Source organism: Taudactylus pleione, unplaced genomic scaffold (genome assembly GCF_031769625.1).
Source record: "Taudactylus pleione unplaced genomic scaffold, aTauple2 ptg000005l, whole genome shotgun sequence".
NCBI lineage: Eukaryota > Metazoa > Chordata > Amphibia > Anura > Myobatrachidae > Taudactylus > Taudactylus pleione.
The window spans coordinates 2,343,436-2,358,396 of record NW_028284408.1 but is presented as its reverse complement, the minus strand read 5'-3'; the positions used below and the strand labels follow the sequence as shown (position 1 = coordinate 2,358,396).

Genomic DNA, 14,961 nt, shown 5'->3' with positions numbered 1-14,961 from the left:
CAGGCTAGGTGCAAGAGATCTAAAAGAAACGGGATTCCCTCCTCTGTAAGCATGAATCAGAATCACATGGAGCATTAGATACATTCTCATTATACTCCCACAAGTCGCTTTACCTATGCTTAGTTCAACATTATCACAGATCTGGCCAAGTTGCTTCCAACTCAGAATAGGACAGACATACGCAAAAAAAGTGTACATTTACTTATGCACATGCACTGTATGCAAAAATGTGTGATTTACATTTGTGAAGACAAGCTGTGTAATTTAGAATCTGCCCCCATTTCTTCAATTACAGCCATGTTTTCCCCCTCACAGTTGTGTTTCATTACATTTTATATGGAAAATTCAACTGTGACCTTAGTATTTAGTCCTGACACAGAGCCTGATTTGGAGTTTTATACAAACTGAGGGTTTACATACAAATCAGATGTTTGGGAATCTGCACTTGTGCTGGACCCGGTCTGAGCATGCGCAGAAGGGTCCTATGTGATTGAACTCATGGGGATGGACCATTCTACAAATCGGGGGCATGTTGCTATCAAATGTAGCTGTGCTGTGCCACAACGCAGACTTCCTGGACCCAGATGACCAGTTCTGCAGGCCAGTCTGAGTAAGCTTCGACTTGCGCAGACTGGCCGAGGACTGCGACCATCGGTCAAGATGGTAATCCGATGATACATCTTTGGACGCAGCACTCAAATGGCATATGCATGCAGGAGGTATCTTTTTCCTACAGATGCCTCCTTCTGCATTTGCACTTTAGTTGTATGGTATAGCACAGCTGCTTGACTGCGGCTGTGCAATACTGTCCACATCAGAATCAGACCCACTGTCGAGCCACATCTCTCTATCAGCATAACCATATATGCCTGTGATACCTGACATATGTCTGCAACACATACAACTATTTTTGAGTTGGATGCATCTTGAGATACTTACAAATCAGCATGCACACATCAGCATAATTTTTTGGACACCATTTTTAAGTACACTGTATTTACTTGACATCATAGTAGTGCATTAGAGACAGTTTAGTTGATCTGCACCTATAATATAATCCTGTAATATGGTTAGTTTAAAATGGATTCTGAATCAAGAATAGATGTATTAATTCCACCTCTAAAGATGTGTCCTCATATATCTAACTTCAATGTGCCACACAGTGTGACTTGTGTGGTGTGAGTAAGCTGCCAGGTCCCTGCAATTCTGCTAGTATCATGCGACTTTGTGACAAAAAATACATCTAAGTTGCAATGCAATGTGACTAGGATACACCAACAGACTGTGCTTATTAATTTGAAATAGCCCGGTGCTAGCCGAGTCTCACGGGACCTGGTGCACTTTTTGGCATGACTGCAGCACAGACACATCTGTAGGTATCTAGATTCAGTTTATTAAAATTTTGGGGCTAATTAGATTTAGTAAGCCCACACTATTACCAGTGTAATGCTACATTTGCTACTGCCCAGTGCACAAAACTGAGGAAGAACTGGTTCAGACATCAATGAAAAGAGAGTCAGACCATTCTAAATGACAGCGTCCCATGCCACTGAAAAACAGTGGGTTTCAGTCAAGATTGCCCCAATATCAATGCCACCTCGCATACTTCAATCTTGCATGGCTTTTCTTTCATTAACAAACTGACAAGGTGTAAAAAAGCAGCTATTGTGTATGCACATGAAAACACAGTGGCGATGAACAGCTTGCTGATATCCTCCATGCCATTTACTGGGGCAAACTAGCTTTTAAGTACTATCAGCAGCTCAGAGCAGGTGCTGATGTGCTGAACTAAGTTGTGTTTCATCAACCATGTAATAAGCACTTAACATAAGTAAACCCGAGCAACTAGCAGGTAAGTCTGGCAGGCATATGGAAGAAACAGGTGTAAAACCATAAATTGGGTACATATTTGAATGTGGGCAGACATGTGCATCTGGAATGGCACCTTGCAGCCTAGAAAGTGAGAAAAGAACTGCTCAGCACATACTTAGAATACTCCAGGCTCCACTTTTTCTTGATCCTGGTGGCCCCACCCCCTCACCATGTCATTGTGACATCACATGTGTGGGGCTGGGCCAGGATGCATTATTGCCATGTTATGGCCCTGGGTCAGGGGCATATTTATAAAGCAAGGTTTCCCCTTGCATGCAGGCAAATAAAGTCTCAATCTGGTGGCCTCCGGAAGCTCCAATTTGATACCTTTATGGTCGGGGTAATCCCTGGAATATCCACCCTTCAAACCTTTCAGTCTGCACCACAGGCCAACGCGTTTCAAGAGTCACTGCTCTCTTCCTCAAGGCAAATGTGCATGCAAGGGGAAACCCGGTAATTACCCACCTTATAAACCTGCACTTTTATGATATAGATGAACTGGAGTTCATATATTTTTTAAAGAAGAATATTTTTTCTGTTTGATGTTTGGATTCTGTTACGAACCATTGTTGTATGTTCTTATTAAAATTGTCGTGTTTAAAACATACTACACTATGGTCCCTATCCCTTTGATTATGTTTTTTATGGCACTGGACTTATAAGGGAGGAAGAAGGATTCAGAGACGTGAATGATCCAGACCATATTATTAAGGGAAGTATTTTGATGACATATGAAACTCACTTTTTTGTTTATATCAGCGCATTCTAGTCTGCAAATTTTTTTTTTTTGTTTATGTTCCAGTTGTTTGAGTTATAATAGGGTATAACTTTTTTTGCGGATAGGAGTGCAGCATAAGATATACACATAGGCGCCTGGTAACACACTCATTTTTATTCACGTTTGACATATACAGATGGGTCGTCATACATCCAGCCTCCTTGCACGATAAACAGGCCTTCTAGTCTCGCCATGCCATGGTGTGACTCGGTAGTGTGAGCGTCTTTTATGCAACTTTTTACTTCCAAATGCATCTGAATCATACAGCTTATCGAATTGATAGCACAAGCAGCTTCTGCTGATTAAAATGATATGCAGCATGTTCTGTGAGCCAGAGCGGGTGTATCTGCACACGAAACACTATATTATAGTATCAGTGACTGTAACACTGTAACTTAGTGATTTACTTGCACATACACCCACACTCACAGAACATAGGCATGCTGCATATCATTTTAATCAACAGAAACTGCTTTTGCTAATAAGATAATTTAGGGTAAAAGACACTCAGCATTACTGAGTCACACAGCACTCCTGTGACCTTGGACTCAAAACATTTCTCTCGACATCTCACCACCTGGAATTTCTGCTATACAGTAGACATTGTATTGTACACATAACAGGGGGCAAGTTTTTCATAAAGAGTGATCATTTCAGGTTCCATACTTTTAAGTACTTTTAAAACTTTTAAGAAATCTACTGCATTTCTCTCAACATTCCATCGCAGTACATATTTTATCAGTGGAGCACTCGCCACCTAGAGGTTAAGCAGTGTATTAAATGTCATGGCTTATCTTTTCTTGTAGAATACCACGGTACACCACAGTACAGCCATCATGTTACGTTCTATGGCACGACGCAGGAGGCCTGAATGGCGCGCTATGAGCAACAAACTAGCTGTGCTCATCTGTATATATAATATAAGCAAGGTCTGGCACTCCCTATAAAATAATTGCTTGACCGGGTGCCCACCCAAGGTATTAGAACAGTCTTACATGTGGGTGGCACTCCTGATATGGACAGAGACTCCAAGGCAGTGATATAGTACAGTCAACATTTTTGTCATCAGGACTACAGAAAAAAAACCTTATATCTACACCATCACCCAGTAGCAGCATGCTGAGCCTGGAGTGGGACCACTCCCCCACCAGGCAGCACTGTACATACATGTCATCATCCAGGTGGTCACATTCTCCACCCTGACTGATGACGCTGCTGTGCTCCCAATCACCATAGCAACTAATAAACAAATACAAATACCTATATTCAGGAAAAATATATAGATTCCAGCAATGCACTAATGCTAATCCACAATCGAATATATAAACTCAATCTTAAAATAAAAATGCACATGATATATAAATAGAACAGCCGATTAATATAGCTAGGTAATCGGTACATAATTAAAACAACCAATTAATGCAGCGAAACAATCGATCCATATACAGGCATAGATTAGCGTGATCAGACAGAAGCACTCTATTAGTAGTCAATTACAGAAAAACAATATTGTCATAACATATATCATACATTGTGCAGTAAAGTATAACACACCACCTATCTAAATCCCAATGTCAATCATGAAATGAGTATAATGCATCATAAATCTCAACAGAAATAATCAAATAAAACAGTTAAGACCATGCTGTTCATTAAGCCCCTTGGGTGCAATGGTCCCCAAACGATGGATCCAGCATTATATCAATTTAGGGGACTTATTGCCACCCCTAATATAAGGTGGAATATAATCGATCATTCGGTAGTGTAAAGATGCTAATTGGTGAGGTGCCCAAGCAAAATGCCTTGCCACTGGTTGGTCACTCATGCCTACATTAAGGGCAGCCTGAATGGCCAACTGATGAAGGGCCATTCTTTCTTTAAAAGTTCTTTCAGTCTTACCTATGTACAGTAAGTCAGTCTGCAAGGACATACAATTTGGTACACTACAAAGGACCTATTACATGTAAGGGTGTGCCTAATTTGATACCTTTTACCATCTGCATTCAGGTAAATTGTATCACCCGCTATTAGATAGCGGCAAGTCATACAAGTGCATCTAATGCAACCCAATCTTTTATACAGATTACTAGGGCACAATCTTTTATACAGATTACTAGGGCACAATGACTTATTAAGCAGCATAATCTCAGTTTTTACAAGGATGTCACATAGATTACGGCCCTGTGTATAGCAAGGCATGATCCTTGGATAGATTTAGCTCATTATCTGATTGAATCATACAGTATGCCATAGATTTTTAGAAGTTAATTTTAGTACTGGCATTACAATAGTAATTTTTCCAAAGGAGAGCAGCAGGTTTATCATTCTTATTCTCCCTATATAGTATCTCTTCTCTAGTTAAACTCAAAATTTTTTGTTTGCTACATTCTAAATTATGGGTATGATAACCTCTCTCAATAAATCTCAGGATCATAGAATCCATCTGTTTTTCTGCTGAGATGGGATTGGACGTGATGCGTCTAACTCACAAAATTTGTGAAGATGGCAAATCCCGTTTCAGTGGTTTCGGGTGACAACTATCATTATGCAATAGATTATTTCAATCAGTGCTCTTCATAAATAGAATGCTAGATATCTTACCCTTGTTAATCGAGATCAACACATCAAGATAATTGATCTGCGAGTCACTAACGATAAAAGTAAGTTTAACTGAACTATTACTCATATTATGTTAAGTGATAACTCTAATCAGAGCTTCCTTAGGTCCCCTCCAGAAGATAAGGAGATCATCTATATAATGAGTATAAAATACAATCCTTCTCGCCACCGTAGGATTAGAGAAAAATATCTCATTTTCAATCATAAACATAAAGATGTTGGCGTACGATGGGGCTGCATTTGACCCCATCGCACAACTAAAATTTACCATCATAAAGAAATCATTTTTTTGTGAGTATCAGATGTAATAAGTCCATCACAAGTTGGAGATTGGAACACACATAATCTGCATAATGCATTAAATGATTCCTAGTGGCAGCCATTCCAACTTCATGTGAAATTATAGTATTAGAGGCTACAAACATCTATACTACAATGCCAAATTTCCTCACTAAGTAGAGGTAATTCATGTAATTTTCTCAACAGGGTAGATGTGTCCAACAATTATCGTGGGTGTGTCTTGATACAAGGTTGCTTTAGGGAATCCAAATAGACAGAGGCTGGTTGTAACAAAGAGCCTCTAGCCACTATAATTGGGCAACCAGGGGGGACAACCATAAATTTGTGGCTCTTGGGGATTATATAAAAAATAGGCACCAATGGGTACAGTGGAGTAAAGCATCCAATAACTTGGCAGAGATCACATTGTAATTTACAGCATCCACCAAAATGTATTAGTTGACAATAATTTATAAGTACCAAAGTCACTCAGTTGTTTATCGATCTGTAGTTTGTAATCAGTCAAGTCCTGTATAACTAGGGCACCCCCTTTATCTGCACAGCGGAATATAAGGTCAGAATGCATACACAACTGTTGGAGTGCCTGTGTTTCTTCATGGCCCAAATTAGATCTTATTCTAGGAAATTTGAACACCTCATCAGAGACCTCTGTATTTAATAACCTCATAAAGGTCTTAATGGTAGAATTAAAGGATTGAGGTTCAAATGCTGACAGTGGTAACAACTTGATCAATTGCATTGTCATTTCAGGGATTTGAAGATTGCAATTTGATGATGTTATTGCAAAAAACTCCTTGAGTTTTTAATGTCTTTGTAACGTATATTGTTCAATCTTCCACTGTAAAGGGTTAAAGGAGACTGAGGGCACAAATGAAAGTTCTTTATTTAATACACACAATTCCATGTCAGCTAGTGGATATGAAGACAAATTGACCACTAAATTTTGTGTGGTAGAGGTGGTTTTTTGCCACAACTTCTGCCTTTGGGCCTGCCCTACCCCGTCGGGTATATGATCTCCTCCTACCAGGCCTTGGGCTCTTTTGTAGACATCCCTAAAAAATAAATGAAAAAATAAAGGATAAGACAACAAATCTTGGTGCAGGGATTCTAAGCTGCCTGTTTCCAGTCGGGGTTAACACCTTACAACCCAAACAGAATATGACAACCAGAAAGATGACTGGAATTTCGGTGCTAATCACCTTTAAAAATGAGAACTAAAACACTTTAGTATAACCAAAATATCAGATAAAACACTCCCCTTATTTTGATGGTCTTCTCTTCCTCATTCCAATTGGAAGTGTCAAGTCATATGTTGCTCTACTTCATATATGAAAAATATAAAGCATAAAGCCCCAACATAGTGCAATAAAATACAATTAAATATGAACAATAGTAAATGAAACAGGTATGTTTCCAAATAGATTTAAAAAATAAAGCAGTTATCACACAGGTAATTTATTGGAGATGTGACCAGAAAACAGTGGTATCCAGGCATGTAGATGGTAAAAAAAGAATAAATGATTGATCTAGTCACTATACTTCCGGGCGCTAATAGTGTATAAAATAGTTTAATTAAATAGCACCAGCTGCAAGTAAAGGGTCTAGTTAGGACCCTCCAGCTACCTTCTTGCTTCAGACAAGTCAGAGTGGCTATTGCCTTTTCAAGAGCTTGATTACCAGTGGCTGGGAAGGACAACATTAGTAGTTTTCACTTGCTGCATACATCGCTACCTTCCACTGCTGTCTGATATCTGCTCCTGCACGAACACCACCATCCGGTCCATAGGATTGCTAACAGCAGCAGCCACCTATTATCACACACAGCATTCACCCCTGGCCACTTTCAGATATCTACCACCTCATACTGATGAAAGTATTCGGTCCTGGACCTTTCTGTGTGGCCATGCTTATACAGTGAGTTGGGGACATTAAAAGGTGGAACTATCTGCTCAATTGGACAGAGGTAATATAATATTTAATACTCAAGCTGCAGGACCAGTGGGATTGAAACTGGGACACCAGTTCAATCACTAACAGCTGTGGATTGCATTTTTACAGGTTTATTCTGTGGTTCATATATGAGAACATTGGAATTGCAACAAATTGGTACTTGCTTTCAAACCATACGTTCAACAGATTCATTTGTATCAACTAAGCATTAATGAGTTTTGGACACTGATTGCTTTCACACAGAAATGCTAATCTATTAGCTCTGTATGCAATGCTCCATATCCAATTCCAATTATATATGGTACTTTTATTATACCAGGGATAATATTGTTTCCTATGAAGTATGCTGCTAAACTTATTGTGATTTAGTATTATACGTTTTATATATTGTCTAGATGTTTATGTGATTAAACTCATTTTGCACAATTACATACAATCCTCTTGTGTCTAAATAGAAAGCAAACACTGATATATCTATTGAGATTTAATGGGATTACTTTATACCACTATGCGCAGTAAATAAATAAGTTTTTACCTTTTCGGTAAAAAAGAGTTGTAGGCTCCGGAACCTTCAGCTAAACTACCTCTGTCACGAATGTCTGGTTCTGCTTCCACATTCACCTTTCTAGGAGAGGGGGTCCTTCTGTCACAGACCAACATGTATCGAGCAATGCACTTCCTCAGGGCATGTGACAGAAGTGGGCAGCTCTCTTCTTAAATAGCATGGCTGTAAATCTCTACCAGGTCAAAGTGCATATGTGTTAAATCCCTTAAAAATGCAGAATTAAATTCTAATGTAGCATCTTGGTTGATATAATGTTATTCCTATCAGTCCATATAGTGATGTGGGCCAATGGAGGATGTCACTGACGAAGCGTGGGAGCGTGTATCATCAGCAACATAGTGGGTACACACTAGATGATGTGCCTGATATTTTGCTCCAATTCGCTGGATCAGATGACATATCATATAGTGTTTACCCAGCATAATCCTGTAATTTTGTATGCAATTGAAAATTTATATGATGAGATCAAGAGCTCTAATATACCACATTTATACCGAAAATTCCGGGTCTGACCCAGAGGTTGGAACAGGGTACCAATCCGGATCAGACCCGGAATTTTCCCGGCGCTGACCCAGGATATTCCCGAGTCGGCGCCATTCACACCGGAGCCGGGTCTGCAGAGATCCGTTTTTTCTGGCCATCTCCAAGCGCCACTGAAGCTGGCCAATCGGTAGGCATGCGGCACGATTCAGGTCACCCTGACCCGGATCGCACCATTTACACTGCAGGGTTTCACAGGTTATTACTGTGTTAGCTACCTGGGTTGGATTGCCGGGTCACTCGACCCAGCAAATCAACCCTTTCCCCTTTTACACCAAGGAGCTACCTGGGTTAACCCTGTAATAACTTGGGTTTTAGCTCTGGGGTAAAAGGGGCAATAGTTTATCTTTTACATTAAATAATACCATCATGCAGATGGTACCTGGGCTGTCTACCTTTGGACAATTTTCCCTTAATAATTACTTCCCTATTATAGTATTAGGATTTAAGTCTCAACCACTTGAAGTGTTACTGAAAAAAACAGTGCTGTGTTTTTTAAAGAATAGACTGATTTAAATGCTAAGACATGGTTATTTTAAGGATTAAAGCTACTAGAGGAGAGATTTGTAGCAGGTAAAGAATTGTACTGGATGGAGGTGGCTACAGCCCAATCAGGTGCTGTGTTTAATTTGCTTCTCCCATCCCAGATTATTTGAAATACCAAACCAGTTCAATGTGAGCATTAAATGTGATTATTGCTCACTGCTCTGAAATATCACAAAAAGGTAAATATTATGAGTTCCAGCCTGGACAACTCCTTTAACATATAACTTATACTAATTTCCTTTCTCTGCTGCTAATATTTTACATGCTAATTATCTGTTCAATTAAACTATAATTGCCCATAATTGAAATAAAGCACATAGACACATCAGAGACGTTTGAAAACCCGTGAAGTTTTCATTTCATGTTCACCATGTATTAGCATTCCTCCCTCTGCTTGAAATTGAATCAAAAATTCAATAATGGCTTTCATATCATATTAACAAGGCTGTGATACAGTGGAAATACAATTCTTTGAAAATTTCCAATATGTATGTTTTCATTATTTTCCTCTTATCACATTAGTACAGGAGCAATTCCTATTTCTAAAACCCAACTTTCTTTTACACTGCCTGCAATATATAGGAATCATGAATTTTAAAAAGACTCATGAGCAGGGCTCTTGTTGGCAGTAATTAGTCTATATTGTTAAATCTACAGCTCTTTGACATCTCAAGTCAAAATATAATTTTCCTAATGTAAATCATAAAGCTTCTTGCTCTACAAATTGAAAGAGTAAAAAGGAAGATATAAAACCTTAAAAAATTAATAATTTATTATATTATCAATGTGTCATTTCTAAATGTAGTGCAATATGTTTCTGATAAGTTAACCATTTAACTGAAATTTTTTTCCCAAAAATCGCTTCAAAATTGTTGGTTTTTTTTATGATTGAATTGAGTCATGTATTTAAAACTTATCAAACACGATTTTATGAAAACAATTTTTTTTAAAGACAGTATATCATAAAAATAGCAATTTTGTATGGTATCTGCTGTAGTGATAGCCATCGATGGAAAACCATTGATGATGCAGCCATCGATGGTTGGGTTTTGCACATGTGCAGAGCACGATCATCAGGCCTGCACCACCAATGTTTGTTAACATCTGGTGCTGCCATTGATGGGGCAGCATCAGTGCTTGCCATCAGGAACATGCTATCGATGGTAACACACCATTGATGGTTGAGGGCTGTCTCTTGTATACTCCGCATTAACTTTCTTAAAAAAACAAAAATAGTTTTTTCTGATATGTCAAAATCAATAAGTATTGATAATCAATACTATTGCGGACAGCCAGGACACTGCTATATATGCCCTAGGGAAGGCCATTGGTGGGTTGTCCATCGATGGTTACCATCGATGGATCCATCAGTGATTGCCATTGATGGCACAAAAACCATATATGGTGAACCATCGATTGGTTGCACCTCTCGATGGCCACCGCTATTGGGGGCAGGGTGAGCCAAGCAAAATTGCAGGGGCAATTTAGAGGCTGTTGGGAGCAAGGCTAAGCTCCATCCAACAACAAAAAAAATCATTGGCTTCCGCTTATCCATTAATGGTGTAGAACCATTGGCTCTCTGCCATCAATGGGAAAACTGTTAGCCATCGTCAATTAACTATCAGTGTTTAATATTGATGGTCAATGCTCAATGGCCATACCTAATATGTCCCTGCAGCTGCTTTCACTCGATATTCACATGGGGGCAGGTGCTGATTGGCATCATTACCTGGTGGCTGCTTCTCTCTGCAGCTGCCAGGTAATTACAGTGAGGCAGGCGCACATTGGCCTTCACTTCCCAGGTGACTAATTACAGGGGAGGGAGGGGTACTCACAAGGGAGTGGGTGCTGGCTGGGGTTTCTTCCCCAGCATCTGCTTCATAGTGTAGCCACCGGGTACACACTGGGGAGAGGGCACTGATCATCCTCACTTCCCTGGCAGCAGCTTCACAGTGCAGCTGCTGGGTAATCGTATGTGGGGTGGGTGCTGGCAGGGCACTCTTCCTTGGCAGCTGCTTCACTCTATAGCCACTGGGTATGCACAGGAATGGTGTGCTGACTGACAGAGTGGAGCAGCTGCCGGTAGGGAGGTGCCGCTTGGATGCTGAATTACTGCAATCAGCAGTGATCGACAGACACTGGGGGGTTATCCAATGATGCAGAGGGGCCGGTAGGTGGCGGCTGCCAGAAAACTGTCTTCTGCCAGCCGCTCACTGGGCATTTCTGACTGGTCACATCTGATGTGACCATGCCAGGCAAGTGGTTAAAGATAGTGAATATGCTTGACTCTTGTTTTGCTTGCATTATAATACTTGATTTTACTATAGTTTAACACTAGTATAACAATGAAATCCATTGGCTTAAGTGATACCAACATCACTGTCAATTGTATCTATAGTCAGGACTTTTTGGATTGGGGCAATGCTGCATGCTCCATTGCTTGTGTTCACCACAATGATAGACACACCACTGCAAATAACGGGCCTGATTCAGACCCACTCGTGAGCGGCTGTCCGCTCGCAAGTGGGTCGATGTTCTGGACTGAGCATGCGCACGACGGAGGGAGCTCCGTCGTGCGCATGCACCAGATGCGACGAGCGAAGGAAAGTCCTTTGTGTCTGATCAAAGGGGGCATGCTGTCGATCTTGATTGACAGCACGCCCCCTTTGGTAGGCGTGCCGGGGGCTTGCCACCCTGACGGGGGCGTTCCCACGGGAACGCCTCCCATCAGAAGCCGGCCCACTGACATCACTAGTGATGTCAGTGGGAGTGATTTTGGCTCTGATAGAGCCAAAATTACTCTGGAGCTTGTGGTTGAAAACCTCAACCGCAGGCTCCGGCTTGCAGTTTCAATGGTTGCGATGGTCATGACCATCGCGGCCATCAAACTGCACGCTCGTATAGCCTGTGGGTGGTGACCCACAGCTATACGAGCGTCCAGGAGGACGCTCCGTTTTCATGGAGGCCGGCCTTCATTCAGAGCGTGCACTCTGCTCAGAGCGTACGGCTCTGAATGAGGGCCTACGTTCTTTCCTTTTCTTTCTTTGACATACATCACTCTATTCATCTTTTCTTCTGCCTCTTCTGCCAGCTTTGTATAGAGATGTGTGCAGACCCCTGTGTTTTGGTTTAAAATCTTTGTCATGTTTTAATATTGGTAAAACACCCCCAAATGTTTTAGTTTTGGATTTCTTGAAAAATTGCTATAAAAAAGGTAAAATCATATAAATTGGGCCTATTTTGTTCCTACAGTATTATTAACATCAATAACATTTATTTCCAGTCAATTTTGACCACCTCACAGTTTACAATATTGTTTTCACCAATATTGGCAAAGGCTGCAGTGAGCTGGTTGGCTAAACTAAAAGACTAAAAGAGAGAGCAGCGCCACAAACACATGGCAGTTTAAAAGAATATAACACATCTATGAAACATAGTGGCACAGCAGTGGCATATAGGATAGGATAGCATTTTAATAAACTATTTGGCCCTATAGAATGTTTTCAGTAATAAAAACTTAATAGTCTGAAAGTATAAGCCTAGTAGAAAAAAACATAATATATTACCAACACACTTCTACAACCAGAAAATCAGAAATCACAGGCCTCAGGCCAATACAGGCAATTTAAGTCAGAGTAACAGCAGACAAACAGACTAGTTAAGAAAAACCCCATTGCTTTCAGTACATGGGTAATAGTAAAATAATTGTTAATATTGTTATTTACAGGCAGACTACTGTCGAAGTCGGATGGTTGGCTGAGACCTAAATTGTAAAATTAGAATCTGCACAACGCAATTTTAGGTTGCCTCTGGTGACGCCATCTTGCGTTGTCAGCATGAAACCTTGGTGTGTGATGCTAATATGCTATTATTAGCATTGTGTGATCACATTACCACTGCATACTGTTTAAAACCCTATCATACCCCATACACATGGATACACATAAATATATATATATTTGAAGACTTCATATATTCAGTGATGACAGACTAGTCTTGTAGACATGTCTGTGACAAATAATCTAGAATATACAAAGATACTGTGAGTGTTTACTTCAAATATATACACAGTATGTCTGTGGCAATTGAAATGTAACCCAGACACTGATATGCACAATTGAAGTGTCCTGAATGTGGATTTATAAACAATTGCAAGACGTGTAGCTATTGTTAACAAATGTAGGCCTTGTATCCAATGCTGATGTAGTTAAATAGAACTAACAGTTGTATTAGGAGAATCTTTTGTTAAAATTTTCAGATTGTTTGCCAAAGCTTGCTCCATCTATGAACAGGACAAAACCCCATTGTCTGTCATTCTTTCAGTTCAGACGGAAGTAAAATAAATAATAACCAGTTTGAGGATATATATGTTTAGATATATATATGTGAATGTATGTATATATATATATATATATATATATACATATACACACACTTAAATGATCACATGGGTAGCCACAATGCGTGCACACACACATATATATATATATATATATATTGTGATAGGATCATTGGTAAAGTGGTCTGTGGCAGGTACATTTGTCTCAGATTCCTGTCTTATGTGTTTTAAACCCCCAGGAGAAAGTCTGCAGTATAGCAGGCTTGAGTTTCGGCTTTTTGAAAAGCCGGTTTGGGACCTGGGAGTTATGGGTGAGAGGAGAGGGAGGGCTCCACCCACGGCCACTCCAGGTTTTGGTTCTCGCAGCCTGGTAACAGGCTTGTTAGTTTTTCACCTAAGAGTGGCCAATATAAGCCTAGTGTGTTTAGGGCTGATTGTCTCACCTGGGAGAGCAGGCAGGGAGTTTGCTCAGAGACACTTGGAAAACCTATTTGTGAGTACTGTGCTGTGCCTTGTTGCTGGTGAGGGCATTAGGCCCTGCCAGGTTCTTGTAGTGAGGGAACTACCTGTGAAGTTAGAAGCCCAGCCAGGGCTAGGATTTACGTTTATGATTTCTTTATGTTATTTCTGTTTTGCACAATAAAGACTGGCACCGTCCAGCTTGTACTTGAATCCAGTCTGGCGTACTGTTTCCCAGCTGCTGTGTGTGTAAGGAAGGAGTCCTCTACCCAGGAGAGGAACCCCTAATCTGACTGTGTCACAATTTGGTGGAGAAAGCGGGCACCCACACACACTGAAGTTGCAGCAAGAGGAAAACTTTCCATTTAAAAATTAAAGGGACAGACACCAAACTTGTGAGTGTGGAAATAACACTGTGTCCTTGGAGTCCCATAGAGGAGGCGTCAGCCAATGCTCAGAGGCAAGGTTCAGCTTCCAACCTACACCCCGGGACAAAATGGAGGACATTATTAAAGCCTTGCTCCAAGCTACAGCAGCTCAGCAGGAGGCAAACAAACTTCAGCAGGAATCTACCAGGGCTCAGCAGGAAGCTACAGCAGCTCAGCAGGAATCTACCAGGGCTCAGCAGGAATCCACCAGGGTGCAACTGTTGGCCTTGGAGAGGGCCCAGAGGCAACAACAGCTCGCCATTGAGGAAACCCGCCAGGCCTTAGCGGAAAACAGCCAGGCCATAAGAGAGGTGGTACAGCACCTGGTCGCCCGGTACAGAGATGTTACTACTTGTCCTCCCACCACCACTCACTCCGTACGAGCCAGTCACTTCCTCCAAAAGATGACTTCGGGCGATGATGTGGAGGCCTATCTCGCCGCATTTGAAAGAATGGCCGAAAGGGAGAGTTGGCCCAAGGAACAGTGGGCAAGTCTGGTGGCACCTTTTTTGTCTGGGGAGCCACAAAAAGCATATTTCGACTTATGCCTGGCTGATGCCAAGGA

At 40.9% G+C, this 14,961-nt stretch overlaps 1 long non-coding RNA gene across 1 annotated transcript in view; it reads right to left on the bottom strand.

Moving 5' to 3' along the window:
- Positions 1-2,777: 2,777 nt before the first annotated feature.
- LOC148543179 (uncharacterized) overlaps positions 2,778-14,961 on the bottom strand; it is a 31,970-nt gene continuing 19,786 nt past the window's right edge. The window contains exon 3 of the long non-coding RNA XR_015878882.1: positions 2,778-6,621. This is a non-coding gene — a long non-coding RNA (uncharacterized LOC148543179). The remainder of the gene's footprint in view (positions 6,622-14,961) is intronic.